The 17,329-nt window shown below is 57.9% G+C and overlaps 1 long non-coding RNA gene across 1 annotated transcript; it reads right to left on the bottom strand.

Annotated features, from left to right (window-relative positions):
• Nucleotides 1–8,579: 8,579 nt before the first annotated feature.
• LOC123802624 (uncharacterized) lies at nucleotides 8,580–13,102 on the bottom strand. The gene is made up of 3 exons (XR_006782590.2): nucleotides 10,547–13,102; nucleotides 9,033–10,458; nucleotides 8,580–8,814 (listed from the first exon to the last, which is right to left on the bottom strand). It is a non-coding gene; the product is annotated as an uncharacterized LOC123802624 (long non-coding RNA).
• Nucleotides 13,103–17,329: the final 4,227 nt, after the last annotated feature.

The following is a 17,329-nucleotide window of genomic DNA, read 5'->3' as shown; positions in this document are numbered from 1 at the left end:
ACTGTGAGGGGAAGGAAGAGCTGGAACTGGAAAGTTGGAGATGCTCAGGACACCCAGGAGGTATCCAGGGGGAGAGGACACCCAGGCAGAGAGGCAGGCATTTGGAATGGGAACAGTAAGTTTGAAGTGGTACCCGCCAGACACCAGGCTGCTGGATGCACCAGGGTACCCCAGCCCTCCCGCAGTCCTGAGCTGCTTTTTCTTCTCTTTTCTTTTTTTTTTAAGATTTATTTATTTATTTATTTATTTGACAGAGAGGCAGCAAGAGAGGGAACACAAGCGGGGGGAGTGGGGTGGGAGAAGCAGGCTTCCCACTGAGTAGGGAGCCTGATGCAGGGCTTGATCCCAGAACCCTATGATCATGACCTGAGCTGAAGGCAGACGCTTAACGACTGAGCCACCCAGGAGCCCTGCAGTCCTGATTTTCTACCCAACGTTTATACCACCCACTCCACTGTCCCAGGCAAACCACCATGTTGCTAATAGCCTGGGAGCCTCGGAGAGGGATCAATGCATAAATGGCTGCCGGCCCTGTAGATGCAGGGAGAAGGCTCTCGGCTCCACGAACTTAGCAGGGAGGAGTGACAGGGCACGCTGGGGCCCTCAGGAGAGGCCCAGGAGACTGCATCCCCGAGGGGCCGTGGGTGAGTTACAGCCGGAGCCCCCAGCCGGTGATATTGACAAGGGCTGCTTCCGCCTGTCAGCCAGGGAGGCTGACACCATGAGGCACCTCAATCTGAAATATGTTTGGTTTAAGTCTTCCTTTTAACCACCCATCCTTGTGGCTTGTAGGAGGCAGGAGGTCAGATCCAGGTTTTCCTCCAGAGGGGTCCTGGTGTTGGCACACGTGCGGGGCAAGGGGAGAGTACCTCCTTCAGAACTCTCCAGGGCTCCATCTCCTTCATAGCTGCACTGCCTTCTGATTTCGTTGTCCGTCCACAAACACTTGATCGAATATTTCTCGGCTGAGTCACGGTTCAGCTTTCCTTCTCCCAGGAAATCAAACATACTCTGGTTTGCCTCTTCCTCATTCTGACCACAGTCATGCCTGACCTTCTCCTGGGATGAGCATTTAGGCTTCTCTGCTCTCTCACCCACAGAACGCTGGGCAGTTAGAGTCTTAGCTCAGATTCACTGCCTTTGAGAGGGCAGCAGTTTGCCCAACGCATGTCTCCATGTGCCCACGACAAATTACCACATCTCCTTCTCCTGCGAGGCTGGCCTCCCTTCAAGCCCCCGCCCCCACCACCCCAGCCCCGGCCCACAGGTCTGGTATTCATTAGTGTCTAGTCGAGGCCTGATTCAGACACATTGCTCCACAGGCAGCCCAGCGGGCAGACAGCTAATGCTTTAGGCAACCCAGGTCTGATCCACTGGTTGGTCAGGTCGGACGGTCATGCAGCTAACAGGAACAGCTGTGTGGACCTCAGCCTGAGGAAGCTGAGACAGGGCCCGTGGAACAGCCCCTTGTTCTGACTCACCAGGGGATGCTGAAACCTTGAAACACTCAGGAAGGACTTTTTTCCCAGAGAGCCTTCCTGGCTCTGCCATCAGGCCAGGGACCTCTCCTTAGGGTGGGCACCCAGCGATCTCTCCTGCCTGGTCTGTGCAGATCATAGGGTGTTAGTTGCCTGAGCACTGCTTTCTGGATCATTCTTCTGTGATCTACTAGAGACTGCGGAGGACTTGAGCTTTCCAGAAGATCCTTTAGGAGCTCGGCTACTGATCCTACACCTTAGTGGGCATGAAGTGATGGCCCTCTCGTCCAGTCGTGGGGGTCAGGGTGGACGGTGGAATGAAAAGACGTTACACAAGTTCGTGCATCTTTGTTTCTGCCAAACCATTTTCGGCTCAGACTTCATGCAGGAAGCAGGTTTCCCATCACAAAATTCCCCAGGAACACCGATGTATGCCCCATGGACTGTAGCCCCTGGGCTCAGATGACAGCTAGGGGCTCCACATCCCATCGCAGAATAGCCCGAGGATCGCAGAATTGGAGGGATGCGAGTCTCCATAGAAATCAGTTGCTAGAGACTTTTTCTTAACACGAGGCACGGACATACCAGCTCGCACAAGATGGTGTCGAAAAGAACGTTTCTGATGAGAATCAGCCGCCCTGATTAAGGCTTCTCAAAGACTCCTTGGTGTGAAGAGGGTAAACGTCCCTCATGGTCCAGTTCATGTAAGGAAGGGTGACATAGGGGTCCCTATAGACTGTGGGCCTGATCAGGCATTCTCGGGGAACCCGCTGGAAATCAGGAAATCCAAAGAGCCTTGAGGAGCAGCCCAGGGCACTTTCGCAGTTGGGAGCCTGGAGGGCCTGGGGGTTTGCTACCGGCTCCCAAGGCTCTGTCTGGGATCCATTTTCCTAAGTGCCCTGAGGAGTGGGGAGGGGTGTGGGAAACACCTTCCGATGGGAAGATCTGCTTCCTGTTGGGATTTCCCCTGTTGATTTCCTGAGCCTCAAGGTCACCAAGCAGCCTCTGTGGCAAAAAGTCAGATGAGCCTACAGAGCAGGGGAGCCTGGATTCTGGTGCCCAGGGTAGGCGTGGCCTGCAGACAGCTCTGTTTAGGAAACTGTGACCCCTAGGGCTCATTCTGACTGCACGGGACACTTTCAGAGGTCAGGAGCCCCGGAGGTCATTTGAACAGGAAGTTCTCAGGTCACATCAAATGTTCCATGTCACAAATCCCCCATTGAACCCCTTTTCAGGAAGTCATCAGTCTCGATGGCAGGGTCGGGGAGGGGCAGGGTATTGTAACTGTCACGAGTAGGTAGTGTCTAGCTGTCCCTCCCGTCTGTGCACCTGGCTAAGGCGCCAGCTCTCCGCACAGAACCCACAACAGCACAGCACAGGGACAAGGCCCCGAACTGAAATCACCAGGAGCTCCAGCGAAAAGCTGAAAAGAGGGTGTCTGGCAAAGACACCCCGAGACACTGGTGTGAGAGCCAGGGATGTTCCTGCCTTCCGGACGGTGGAGGCAGTGAGGAGAGACGGCCTCACCCCCTTCTCTCTCTGTGCCCATTCCTGTCTCTCCCTCCCTCCGGGTTCAAGTCCTCCTGCTGTGGCCCCAGGCAGCTGCCGCCCAGCTGCAGATCCCACCAGGCAGACAAAATGTCCCACAGACGGAGAACTCCTCAAACCCGCGCCCCACTCACGTTGTACTTGAGGAGAATCTATGGGTCAGAGTAAGGGTGGGTGACGAAAGGCAGAGCTGCTTCCACTCACAGCCTCAGCCCTGCCCTGGAAGGCTCCTAGAAACTGCTGGAAGTTTCTAGAATTACAAAAGGACCCTCCTAGCACTCCAGGATCCGGCTCAGTGATGCCTCCTCCTGGAAGCCCACCCTCTGAGTAGAGCAGTCTTAGAACCAGTGGGCAGCTGCTGAGAAGGTAATGAGGGGAAGCAGAGGCCAGAAAAGTATGTGGGATGAGGAGGAGGGAGAAGGAGGAGGAGCCACGGTCCATCCTGGCCTCTTGTTCCCTAGGAGGCTGGCTGCACTGGTGTGTGGCCCCAGTTCCTGAGCATCCGTCTTCCAGGTAGCCGCCCAGGACACAGGTGGCACTGTGGGGAGAGGCAGCAGGCTAAGAGGAAGACAGGACAAAGGGAGCATCCAGAAGGCCCGAGAGAAGCTGCCTCCACACAGGGGTGGTACTTGGTGGGTGGGGGACACACATTGTGGTGCCTGGGCTCCCTGCCTGGGGGCACCCACAGAGCTGGCCCCTTCTTCCTGAACCCTCACAGGAAGTCTTCCCTGAACAAGGAGGCAGTGCTGGGAATCAGGGGCCACTCCTGACCCCTGACCCCCAGGAGCTCATGTCATCACCATCCCCTGCACCATCATGCCCGCGGGGGTGGCCTGCTCTGGCCACTGTGGAAACTTCTCCTGGAGAAACAGCACCCACTTCAGCAATGCCCAGAAAGCCTGAAGCCCCCCCCCACCAACTCACTGCCCCTGCCGGACGTGGTTTCTTAGTTCCTTATATTTTATTATCTCTAGACCTTTCCCAATGAGAAATCCTACCCATCCTTCTGGACCTGCCTGAGAGCCGCCCCCACCCCCGGACACCCACAGTCCTCAGCAGGTTTCTCCCTCCTTCCCTTGCTCCTACAAGGCCTGGAATCAACTCACGGTGAAAAGTGCTTGAGTCTGATGGGTGTCTCCCCAGCAGGACCGTGGGGTTGCTAATGGCCTATTCCACTGGGGAGCCTAGGGCTGGGTGCTCAGTGGGAATCCCTCCCCAGTCCCCATGCCTGCTGGCTTCAGGAACTCCTGCCTGTGGGTGCAGCCCTGCCCCAGGCTTTGCAGCCGGATCCTGGAGTGCTAGGAGGGTCCTTTTGTAATTCTAGCTTCTTCCAGGCTGCACGAACCTGGGGCCTGGTCCTAGCAAATGACCTGCCCAGGGAACTCTCAACAACTTCCCAGCGGTCACCGGCCACGGCTCCTTTCTCCTCGAGGAACTAACTGCTATTCTGTGAGTCAGTAACTGGGGACAAAGGGAAAGGGTGGCCTCATGTGACAGCTACAGTCATGGGGGAAGGCACATCTGCTTCTGCTTCTCCAGAGAGACCGTCTCCCCCGGCGGGAAGGAGGCCCCAGTCACACTACAGGTGCCGTGTGCATGCGGTCTGACCAGACAGGATCCTAGACAGCCACCTGAACAGCCGAAAGACACGGTGCCGGGAGCAAGGGGACCCAGGAAGTCTTGGCTCCCCCTCTGATTAGCCAATCACTCCCCTTCTCTGAACCTCAGTTCAAGACCCCTACGTGTGATTTCCAGAAATTCATATACGTGGAGAAGCCCTGAGGGGCGACCGCGTCCTAAAGGATCACGAGGGGTGTGTCCCAGTCGGCACGGCCCGCTGCAGCCGCGGCTGGGGGTTCCAACCCTAGTTCTGTCGGTCACTTGCCCACGACCCAGCTCTCTGACCTTGTTTCACACATGAGGAGACCTGAGGCCCAGGAGAGAAGGAATGTCCCCGAGCTTACTGCTCTGCGGCTCTGGGCTCCTTCCCCCTCTTCCCCAGAGGACGCACCCTGAAGGGTCGATGTCCTAAAGAGGGCCAGGGTGTGGAAGGGTGTTCGGCTTCCAAGGGCTGGGATGAAGGCACCGCCTCTCACAGCCCAGCTGGTAAGGCCAGTTCCTCTACCCAGGAGCGTTTATGGCTACACTGGTGACTCCGTGCGTCTGGGGGTGGGGTGGGGGCTGGATGGGACCACATGGCACCAGAGGGAAACCCCGGAGGGGTGGCTGGGGCCGCAGCCGGCCCTATGTCTTTCATCTCTGGATGCCGGGGCCTCCCTCCCACATGGTGCCCAGAAGGAGCGCGGGGCTTCCCCTCCTGGAAGCGGCCTCAAGGGGGGTGGATGGTTAGAGCGGGGTTTCGAGTGGGCTACACCTCCCACAGTGCTTGAAGCTTGTGAGGATTTCTGCGTTCAAGGCCCTCCTCCCCGCCCTGCAGCTCCCTCCCAGCCTTTTCAGGGCCGTTGGTTAGGGAGGGCTGGGGAGGCCCATGGATGGGGGAAGGGTGGAGAGGGCAGAGTTGTGTGTGTGCAAGGGAAGGCCTCTCCTCTGGTCTGGAGGGTCTTCTTGAGGCTGACAGTGCATCTGTGCACACTGGTCACTTCTTGAAGGAAGTGTCTTTCTTTCTAATGACAATCAAGGCCATGTCCACTCACCATGCCCTCTGCCCGCAGAGCTGGATCTGTCCAGAGGGGGTGCTGTTTCTAATGGGCACAGAGATGTTCTGTAGGCCCTGATGCCCTGAGGCTGGGCTGGGGGTCACCCATCCGTGGGTGGGAATTTGGGTGGGGAGGAGGGTTTGGAAGGCACACAACATGTGGGAACTCAGTTCACAAAGCAGCATCTTCTTAGTGCCAGAACATTTTTTCCCCAATTTCTGACACACCTGGTTGTTGACCACTGCACTCCCAGCCAGGGGAGCCGGCGTTCAGCCTGCGAGCCCCCGACTGCTGCCCTGCCGGCGCTGAGCTGCCTTGAGAAGCCGAAGAGGAACGCTGCGCGGTTGGATGCTTCCTCCCACCCAACGCAAGTCCTGCCCTGTCCGCGCTTCCCTCAAGGGAAGGGTGGGTGGAGGGCCTGGAGCCCAGCCCCCTCCCACAACCACATCTCCAGGCACTGAAGCCCACGGGTCAGCTCTGATCTGAAGGCCAGGCCAGGCCAAGCCCCAGTGGGCTCTGGGATCAGCCAATCTCCCGTTTTGGGTCTCAGGTACTCCCCCCACCATGCATCCCAGGGCTGGGGTTGGGGGGCACAGAGGGAGAGGGCATCAGCCTTCTCCTCCCCGCACTCTCTCCAGTGGAGCCCCCACCCCCATGCGCCCCCAAGACTCTGTGGGGAAGCCAGGGGAGAGCCAGGACCTAGCCTGGTTGTGGCTCTGACACATGGGACCCTCCCTAGAAGCTTCCATAGAATGAGCACCCACACAGCCAGCGCTTTGGCTCAGAGGATCCCTAGGGGCCCACGCCCCGTGACCCATCTGCGCCTCCTTCCCCACCTCAGCCTCCGCACCTGCCCAGGCCCAGGGAGTCCAGCAGAACGCTTGCAAGAGCCGGAGCATAAGCAAAGGAAGGGATGGGGAGCCAGGTCCTCCATGCGCAGCCCCGTCCCTCGCCCGCCCACCCGGCTCTCGGCCCGCAGCAGCGCCCAGGTGTTTGCCATTACGGCTTTTACTGCGGAGTCTCAGGCTCTGGCTGAAGAAGGCTGAAGGAGCCACCCAGCCCTCCACGCCCCCCACCCCAGGCTGCGCCCACACGGCGGGGCCTGTCCTCTCCCACCAGCTGGCCCTTTGTGGGCAGCCTCTCGCCCTCCCCGGGAGGCCCCCCAGGCCCCGCTCCAGGCTCCAAGCCCATTCCCTTCCACCCGTCCTTCACATCGCAACGCCGGAGCGTCCTTCATGGAACAAAGCTAATGATCCCACGCCCTTACTTTTAAATCCACCAAAGGCTGCCGTGTGTGTGTGTGTGTGTGTGTGTGTGTGTGTGTGTGCGTGCGTTTTAACCACTGGCTCTGATATGTAGCACGGACCAGGTCCCATGGTGTAAATATTCCCACCACAGCTGATTTCAAAGTCACAGCGTGAGGGTCACTGAACTCGTGCCCCATCAGCACTCATGAGCCAGGAGTTGTTGACCTCAGCACACCGCCACTTCTACCCCTTTCCCCTTGACCTGGGATGCCAAGCCCTCCTCTACTGGCACCTGCTGGCCCTCCAGCCTCATCTCTCACTGCAGACACGGAAGGGCACCTGTGGGTCCCTGAGTACACTCAGCCCCGGCCAGAAACGCCCCTCTCCTGGGTGGCCTGGCCATCTCCTTTGGTAATACCCAGTTCGGATGTTCCCTCCTCTAGGCTGTCTTCTCTAACTCTGCAAGCCCAACTAGTGCCCTTCCTCCGTGACCCTAGAACACTGCCCTTGGACATCTATATTATTTAATACCTCATGTCTGTCCTTGCCACAAAACTGACGACTCTGCAGAGCCCAGTGCTATGTTCTGGGGTCTCTGGGTCCCAGCCCCTGATCCAGAAGAGGCTTCAAGATTGAGTTAGGGAGTGAGATGCATGGAGTAGCAAGCTTGGGGCCCAGGGTTCCATGGGAGGAGCTACTCAGGGACTCAAGGCACTCCCTTGGATCTCTCCCAGCAGAGCCCAGTGCCAGCTACTTGGCCAGCTTTCTAGGAGAACTGCAGGAGAGGGACAGGGGACATGGCCCGTATTGGGGGAAGGGGCATCCTACCCCCTCCTGGGTCTGAGATTGCCCACGTGCCAGCCCCAGCCTGCCCCTGGCACAGAGGGGCACAGAGCTGGCGGGTGCTGGGGCTGGAGTGACCTGCCGCCCCTCCCAGTTGTTTGTAGCCTGGTGACCATGGTTTCCTGCAGGGCGGGCTACCATTGTTGACTTTGGCACCGGCACCCAGGCGTTTCGGGGAGGCCACCCTTTCCCATGCCTGGGAATAGCCTCAGGGGTGGCTGGGGCAGCCCCGGCCTGGAAGAGCCCCCCCAGGTCCTGCCCAGGTGGTCCTTTGTGACCGGAATGGGAAAGACAGGAAGCTGCCGTGGTATGGGGAGGGCTATGGGCTTCCGAGGGAAAAAGACCTGGGTTGGCACATCGGCTTGGCCACTCGGTAGCTGTACAAAGTAACGGCGTGGGGCCTCGATTCCCTCATCTGTAAAATGGAGGTAGTTATACCTGCCTTTCAGGGCTTTTGTGAACATAAGAGTAACATCCACTGTTCGTGGAGTGTTTGCAGAGTGTCCACAGCAAAGCGCACTTCACTCACATTATCTGTGTAATCCCCCCAGAGTCCTACGAGGTCAGACCTATTAGCCCCATTTCACAGATGAGAAAACAGGTTCCGGGGACTTCCTAGTCACCCAGCAAGTGAGGTACTCCAAAGCTCCCGCTCCTGACGTTCTGCTTCCCTGTGTCCATCAAATTAGTGGGTAGGTGTGTGCGGGGCCTGGCACGTTCCAGGCACATGATAGATGGTAGCTCTTATTAATAATTATCCAAAATCCTGCTGTCTGGCATGTATCAGGAGATGGAATTTTTAAAAATCTCTTTCAAAAAGTTTTATTTGAACCTGAAAGTAGGCATTACGCTCCTTGTCTTCAGCTGAGGAAATCGGAGGCCCGAGGTGGTGCGGGCTTCTCCACAGCCCTACGGCTGCTTCCCGCAGACCCTGGCTGAGCACCAGGTCTGGGCTCTGGGCTTGCCCTCTGCAGGGGGAGGGCTGGCCTCTGGCTCCTGGGAGAAGCCTGGTGTGTCTGTGGGTGCAGGCCAGGAAGAAGGCTGGAAAGACAGGGCCGAGAAGGGCTGACCGTGGGGCCTGGACCAAGAGCGGGCAGAGAGGCCAGATGGCCATCTCCTGCCCCCACCACCCTCTCTTCTGCCCCTACCTTGGGCCCCATAACTGAGTTGGGATGGGGGGCAGGGGAGCACGGGGTGCCTGAAGCTCGAGCCCTGAGCCCTCGTGCATGTCTCTCTTCTCTCCAGACCTGCGTCCTCACCTGGAGAATGGGAAGGATGATAACACCAGCACCACCGCCCAGTCCCAGGACGTCATGAGAACGTGAGGGGCGGACGGTTGTGACTCCCCTGGCCCCATGAGTGGGAGCCCAGCTGCAGAGGGTGCTGCCAGCCTGTACGGAGCCGCAGCGGAAGGGCACATCTCCGGGACAGCTCAGTCCACCTTGCACACAGCGAGGCCCTGTTCTGCGTCTGCGCTCTGAGGCCTGCCAGCTGCTTGTCTGTCCCACCAGGAGACGAGATTCTCTAATAGGTTCCAGTGGTAGCACATCTGATAGGTATGGCAAAACATCGTAATTTAAAAAGAGAGAAATACATAAACATTTCATATAGCTTTGAGAACCCGTCATCCAGAGAATAGCAGTTGATCAAATTCTTCCTCCTTCTGTGGACTATGGACAGCCAGCCACTAGCTAAACCGGAACGAACCCACGTGCCTCCGCTTCTGCTACGGCCCAGGAGTAGCCAGGCTGGACCCACCCGGGAGGCTCGGCTGCTTCTGCACTGGGGACCCCTGGGGCCTGGTGGAGACCTTCTTCCCCTGACCCTTCAGGCTGCAGGGACCACTTCCCAGGAGGGTGAATGCTGGGGTCTGTATCATCAAAGCTCCTGGTCACCCTGCCCTGGCAGGGTTCTGGAAGGTGTGAGGGGTGATCTCACCTATGGCTAATCCTAGCTGGGGAGACTGGGTCCAGAGGGAGAGAACACCAGCTGGCGATGTCCACGCTGGGGCTCCTGACGCCTTGCTAGCCCGTGGTGTTGTCCCTGGTTTAACCGCAGCGTCTGCTACTTACCACAAGGCAGCAACAGACCAAATGTGGCCCACCTAGTACCTTACTGAGTCCTCAGGACGCCCCGTGAGGGAATTCACGCAACTGGTAGACAGAACCACAGGGATTCTGAGCCCAAGCATCTGGTTCCAGTCTTCGTCTCAACGACCGTGCTAGTGTGCCCTCTCCATGAGCTGTGAAGGGGTGACCACCTCTCCTGCTCCCCCCACACCACCTTCACTTTGGGGGCTAACAAGAGCCCCCATCCTGAGAAGCCCTTACACCTGTGGGGCAGTGTGCCAGCGAATGCGGGTCCCGGCCGCTCAGGACTTCTGGCCTAGGAAGGGCTCTATAGATCCGGGATTGAAGATGCTCCCCTCCAAGGTCTCTGGGGTCCAGACCGCCCTGGGGGCGGGGGGGTGGCTCTGAGGCAGCCCAGCGACACCACGCAGGCTTCCTCTGTGGCTCACACGGGGCCTCATGCTTGCTTGCCTCCCAGGGCTGTAGAGGTTCACATTTTGCCGCTTGGAAGGGTGAGAGGCCCCAGTCTGGCCTGCCCCATGGTTGTGCAGGCTTTGCCTGGTCCAGGGGCCAGCAGCGGCCAATATCCTGTGTTCCAGGTTCGAGGTTCACGGGCCTGGAGGGAAAGGTCCTTGTTCTTACTGGACAAAGGTATAATCCAGTAACTGAGCCACGCCCCAAATGGGGAGTCTTTTTAAACTCACCAGAGGTGCTGCATGGGCTGAGGGCTGGCCTGCCTCCAAGGAGGGGGAACAGTCAGCGCAAGAGCCCTGGAGCAGGTGTCATGGCCTGGCCTCGGGCTCGGGTCTCTCTCCTCCCCAGGGGGGTGCGAAACGCTGCCGGTTATCACAGGTCACTTCTCTCCCTCGGGCAACAAAGACCATGCCTTCTGGATCCGAAACAGGAGTTGAACTTGGACAAAGGCAGTATTGACTTATGAGTCTAGAAATAAGGAAATCCTCACAGTTGAAGGGCATTTGGATTGTTCTAGTTTCGGGTGATTATGAGTAAAGTCACCGTATCTGCACCACGGAATACGAGTCAGCAATAGAAAGCAACAAGTCCCTGATACACCAGCAGCTTGGCCGGGGCTCAAAGGCAGTCTCCTGAATGGAAGCAGCCAGACTCAAAAGGCTTCATGCTACATGATTCCATTTATACGACATCTGGAAAAGGCAAAATTGCCGGGACAGAAAACAGATCAGTGGTCGCCAAGGGCCTGGGCGGGGAGGAGCGTTTGGACGACAGAGGGGCGCCGGGGAGTTTTCAGGGTGCTGTTCAATGCTGTACTTGTGAGGGCGCTTACGTGGCTGTTTGCATTTGTAAAAGTACGAATGGGTTTTCCTGTACGTAAAATAGATCTCAATTTTTTTAAAAAACAGGAAGAAAATTACATTTCCTTTTCTGTCCCTTTTTCCACTCATTTTGACCTCAACATAAATTTGAATATCAACGAATTTGACTTAGTGGATCTTTCCAACGTGCTTCTGTGTGCCAAGCCCTCTGCTCTGCCCAGAAAAGGGAGTGGCACCCAGAAGCCTGCGCTCGCTCGGGGACACCCCCCACCCCTTCTCGCTTGTGTCCTCAGCCCGTGCCTCCTTCCACACCTCCCAACACGCGTGCTGAGGCCCAGTGCACCCCTGTTTCCCTCTTAGAGGACTCTGGGTCGCTTCGGCCTCATGCTGACTGGTGTGGGTCAGTCGGTAACTCTGTGCTGAAATACTGGAATTTCTGAGACGTTTCCATGGTTTATGGGACCATAATATTTGAAGTGGGAACCTGGGAACCATCCTTGACACCTCCTTCCTCCTTGTCACCCCACCTGTCCCATGCCCCACACAGTCAGGGAAGGGGGGGCACAAACCAGCAGGCAGGTGTCCTGAGGGGCCTCAGGTGAGCTGGGTGGCTTATTGGTATGAATCCTATGTCACAACTTCTGCGGAAGCCAGGTGGCAATGTTTTGTTTTGTTTTTTTCACTGACCCCAAAGTGCCCTGGACTGTTGTGCAAAAAAAATCAATCCACTGGTCTTCTTTTCTGAACGTCTTCACACCTCCCTTCGCCAAGACCACCGCTCGCTCCAGGCCACATACCTTTCACAGGGACCCCGACACAGGCCTCCCAGCTGACCAGCCCCCCATTCCCCTCACCCTGCAGCCAGAGGGGTATTTTGGACCCCAGAACCTGACAGCCTGCTCCCTTAAAATCACGGCACACCAGGAGTCCCCCGCCACCCCATTAAGAAAAGACAAAAGGCCCATTAGAAAAACAGGCCAAAACATATGAAGAAGCAGTTTGCCCTATGAAAAAAGACATACAAATACCAAAAACCCGAACGAAGATTCCTAACTTCCTTTACAGTTGAACATGAAAATCACAACAACTGTGTGATACCCTCTGCATCCCCCCCTCCCCGCTCCGTGGAAAAGGAAAATGGAATTCGTGGCTGGTATGCGTGATGGCCCGCGAGGGGGGTGTTTACGCGTCTCTCACACGCATTCTGGGTGTGGTGACAGCTGTGGCAAAGTGGTGAAACTTTTGAAGGGTCATCGTGAGGGTCACCCCCTTCCATCCAGAACCCAGTGCTAGAAAGGGGCCCGTGCTGTGTACTGGGAACAGGGCCCTAGACCTGCATCGCATGGTGCCGTGGGAGAGCCGCCGGCCTAAGCGGCTTCCAGCACTGTTGGCAAGAGCAAAAGGCTGCAAATAAGACGTCCAGCAGGAGGGGAGAGTTGGCAATGCCCTGTCCGGACCACGAAATGCTCCGCAGGCGTTAAGAAGAACAGAGTAGCGCCGAGATGACACGGGGTCAGGGAAAGGAGCTGGGGAGAGCCTTTCCTTCGGCTGCAACTCTTGAAAGCCCTGGCTTATCCTCACAAGTACATGCACGGAAAAACTTCTGGAAGCATGCACCAAAAACCTGTTAAATGAAACGGCCTTTGGCGAGGGAGACAGGTGGGGAGAAGGAGGCTTTCCCTTTTCATGGTGTACTCTGCTGTTCTGCTTGGATTTCTAATCACGGGCACAGAGTATTTTCATTTGTAAAATGTCATCGGGAAATATCTGGGTGGTGGGATGTGAGGCCAATTTGGTTTTCTTCTTTGTACTTTCCTATATCAAAAAGAATCAAAATCAATGTGTTTAAATGTTGCAAAACAAACAAAAACTTTCACTGCCCTGGGGGATAAAGTCCACGCTCCTGAGCTTGCCCTGGGAGGTCCTTCGGCGCCAGCGGCTGCTTCCCCTCCAGTCTCCCGACTCCGGGGTCCCGGCCGCAGCCAACCCCGTCCGCTTTCCACACCGCAGACAGAGCCCCTTGCTCTCTGTCTTACCTCTGGGCCTTTGGCCATGCTGTCCCATCTACCTGGCATACTCGGCCCCTCCCATTGCCTCTTCATTTCGCCTTCCTCCTCCTTCAGCCTGGCGCCAGGCGCCTGCCCACCCTCCCCCCACCAGCAGTCTCGCCCCGCCTGGCTGGCTCGCCAGCACTCTGGCCTCACCCCTGTCAAGCCTGTGCTCCTATGATGTGGGGAGGGCCTTCCTGCCGGCCAGCCAGCCCCCCCACCCCCACTACCTCACAATGGCCTGGAAGGTAGGGACAGGGCCTGTGTCACCGACAGCGTCCAGGGCCCAGCACTGTTCCTGGCACACAGGATGCTTCACGAACAATTGCTGACCGAACTGACAGCTGACCACCCGAAGTGAATGGACACACAACCCAGCTGGCACCCGGGCTCATCCCTGCGGCAGGCCTGGCTGCAGGTGAGGTCCCAGGGCCTCGGGCCGGCTGACGCAGGCTGGAGGGGCAGACGGAGCAACCCGCAGCAGCGCCGCCCGCTCACTCCACGCTGGCTTCTATTTCCTCTTCGGCGGGTGCCAAGGCCCTGAACAAATATTTTCCTGGAGTGGAGGAGCGGCTTAGCTCCCAGCCCTAAGTGCTGGAAACACCGCTGGGTCGGGCAGGTTCCAGGAACCAGAGGAAGAGCAGGGTCTGGCTGCAGCTAGGGGAGGGGTGTCCTCGGGGCAGCCCTCTGTGCACGGTGCCCACCCTCCGGCCGGCTGCGGACGGGCCTCTCCACCAGCCGTCACCCCCCTTCCCCGCCCCGCCACCCCCGGGAAGCAGCCGCTTGCTCTGTTCAGCTCACGGCTGGGAAAGACTTTTGCCCTGGGCCCCTCTGCCCATAAATTAGAATCCTCTGGGATCCTGAAGAAAACGTAGGCCATGTGGGCCTCCCTCGTTTTTGCTGAAAAAGCTACAGCGGGGTTTAAAGGAACTAATTAGAATCTCAGAAGCCCTTTTAAAAGCTCCCCCCGCCCTCCCACCACCGCTTTAACTTTCTTATTGCAGAATAACGTACACAGGGCACACTCATCTGAAGTGTAGAGCTGGACGGTTTCTTTACCTATGCATACACCCTCGTAATCACCACCTACATCAAGCCAGAGACACTTCCAGAGAAGGTTCCTTCCCGTCCCTGCCTCGCCAACCCCACAGCCCCAGCAGAGGCACCACTGGCTCCTATTCACATGGATTAGCTCTGCCTGCTCCCGAGCTTGATATAAATGGAATCACGCAGCAGGGGCTCTTTGTGTCTGAATTCTCGAGCTTTCTACATGGCCTGTGATATTCATCGGCGTTGTATGTGAAGCAGCACTTTGTCCTTTTTGACTGCTGAGTAGCGTTCCACAGTAGGAATGTGTCAGTTCATTCATGCATTGTCCTGTTGGGGGTTGGGTCCGTGTTTGGGCTATGCTGAACGAAGCGTCCAGCACACGCACGCTCTTGTTCTACTTGGATTATATGGAAGGCCCATGTTTCTCTTCAACAGACACTGCTCCAAAGTGCTCGCCTCCATCAGCACGCTCTCCAACCACACGCCCCCGACGTGGCCCCCCCACTATTGTCCATCTCTGATGTCAGCCTTCGTGGTGGGTATGGTGGTGTCATGCCCTGTGAATAAGCTTCTAAAGACGACTTGACTTTCAGAGCAAGACAGCAGCACCAGGTGGCTACAATGAGCACCCCGAAGGCAAAGACTCCCTTTCTGCAGCAAGCCCATGCGTCATCCTGGACCCTAATAAAGCGTGTGCCCTCAAGAGGCCCCCGGGGTAGCCGGAAGCCATTGTGGAAGCAAATACCTCAGTGACATGGTGAGAGGTGCCAAGCGGTGACCCACAATTGAAGGGCCATAGAGGACACAGGCCCTCTCCCTAGAGCTGTGAGCCCAGGCTTGAAGTGCAGCAGGTGTGTGATAGCACAGCCAAGGGCCCATTTGGGGGTGAGTTCACCCTCATACCCACATTCTGTGAGTGGGTGTAGAGCTGGCAAGGCTCAAAGATGGCACTGGGTGACAGGGTGCAATGGGGAGTGGGAGGAAGTGAGAAAGCCAGGTAAGGGCTGTGCCCACGGCCCGGTGAGAACTGGCGGGATCCCAAGTCCCTCGCGGGTCCCTTGGCTCGGGGCCCTCTCCTCCAGCCCCTGCTCGTCCAATGCCAGGAACCAGAGCTCACCTCCTTCAGGGCAGCCCGCCCACCTCACTCCTGTGTTGCTCTCCAGGCTGGAGAGATGGGGGATGGGGTAGGATTGGTGGGGAGAGAGGAGGACAGGGTGCCTCGGAGGTGGGAGCACAGCCCCGCACTCCTCTCTGCACGGGAGTGCCCTGCAGACCCATTTGAAAGAAGCCTTCTTCCTTAGAGGCTGCTTGGGGTCCGCCTATCAACAATGCCTAGCCTGTCCCTTCTGCTGCCCGTGACCCTGTCCCTAGCCCGTGACGGGCCAGCTCAGAGGACAACCTCAGGCTCCACTGGGGACATGCACCTGGGGGAGGGCAAGGTGACGCCCAGTGAAGTGGGGACAAGCCTCACAGGTTCTGCCAGTTCTACCTCGGAACCAGCTGTCAAAGCCAGCCCCTCCTCCCCATCCCTCTGCTGTCCCCGGCCTCGGCCCCACATCCCCCTGCAATTCCCGGAGCTGCTCCCCAAGGACCCTCAGAGAAGTTGCAGGTGACTTCTCGCCACATCCCAGCGTCACCTGTCCCCACACCTGCTTTCAGTCCACGGCAGCACGAGGTCTCCCGAGTCCCTACTTTTGCCAAAGCCGTGCCTTCTGCCTGGAATGCCTCCCCCCAGCCCCTGCTTGAGAGGCCTCTGTCCTTCCTCAAGACCCAGTGCCAGTGCCACCTCCAGGCCCCTCCCCTGACCCTGACCCTGACCCTGACGCCACGCTGGGTTGAGTGCCCACCTCCCCCCAGCAGCCCACACCGAGCCCCCGGACCGCGACATCCCTGAGAGCCACACGGCGCATCTCTGTTCTGGAAGTGAAAGCACCGTGTGAGCCTGCGAGCCAGAACAAAACCTGACAGGCAAACAAGGCAGAAGGTGCCATTTAAAGCAGAACCCGGCTTAAACTAAGAAGGCAACGCCATCGGTGTAAGAGAAGATGGCTCATTAGTTTAGAAAATAGCTCGAAAGCACTCTTGGCAGAAAATTCCAGAAGTGCCCCATCCCCACACAATGACGGACACATGGCCGGGCGTGCGGGTACAATGGAAAGCTGAGGAAGACAGGAACTAGCGCTCAGTGCTCCAGTCCCCAGCATGGAGGGGGAGAGTCTTGGGAAAGCAGAAAAGAGGGGAGAAGCGTGTCAAGGTCATGGGGAGTAGGGCATGAAGCTGAGGCCTGAAAAGAAAGGGGCAGAGAAATTCCTTGAGGGGGTGCCCGAGGACTATGAAGACGCTGTGTAACCCTTCACATTGCAGCTCTCTCCCCGGGGTCTCCCTCAGTAAAGCCGCCTTTATGGCTCCATCCTGTAGCGGGGGTGCGTCGGGTGGGGGTGACCCTGGCGGGGGCTCAGAGCAGGAGGGGCACTTAGCAGAGCAAGAGCAGCTGTGGGCAGTGGTACAGCTTCGCCCTTTGGAGAGAACAGGAGCAGGTGGCCCAGGGACACTGGGTCTTGGAACCTTGCAGGTCCCATGCAGAAGGGCCACCAACCCTCCTGGGTCCCAGTGCCGCCTGCCGTGGGTGCACGGCCCGCTGTGGGCTCAGGGGCCAGGCCGCCTGCTTCCAAAGCCAGCTCCACTGCTCCCTGGCTGCGACCGTGCGCAAGCTGCTTCCTCTCCGGGCCAGGTTGTGTCTGCGAAGTGGACGTAACAGCAGCGGCGCGGTCTCAGACACGGTTAGGAGACGAGCCAGGAGTGGTGTCCGGCAGCATCTGGCCCACGGTGAGCTCGAAGTAGGAAGGTGCCTGTTCTACAACCCTGCCCTCACCGTGCAGCCCAGGGGCTGGCAGAAAACAGGCATCCGGGGTTTTTGATGTTGAACAAATGAATGAGTGAAGGACTTTGTCTGAGCCTCCAAACCCTTCAAGCGTGGTACGTCGGCGAAAGGACACTCTGCAAAGCAGGCCGGAGTCTGCGCTCCCCACCCCACGGGTGCAGGGCCTGGAAGGAGCGGTCCCTCCTGCCCTGCGCTCCCAGGACACACCTAGGG

This window comes from Ursus americanus, chromosome 7, assembly GCF_024610735.1.
Source record: "Ursus americanus isolate L20-20 chromosome 7, mUrsAme1.1.p, whole genome shotgun sequence".
Classification (NCBI taxonomy): Eukaryota; Metazoa; Chordata; class Mammalia; order Carnivora; family Ursidae; genus Ursus; species Ursus americanus.
Note: the sequence above shows the minus strand (reverse complement) of the source record. Positions and strands in the feature narration are given on the sequence as shown.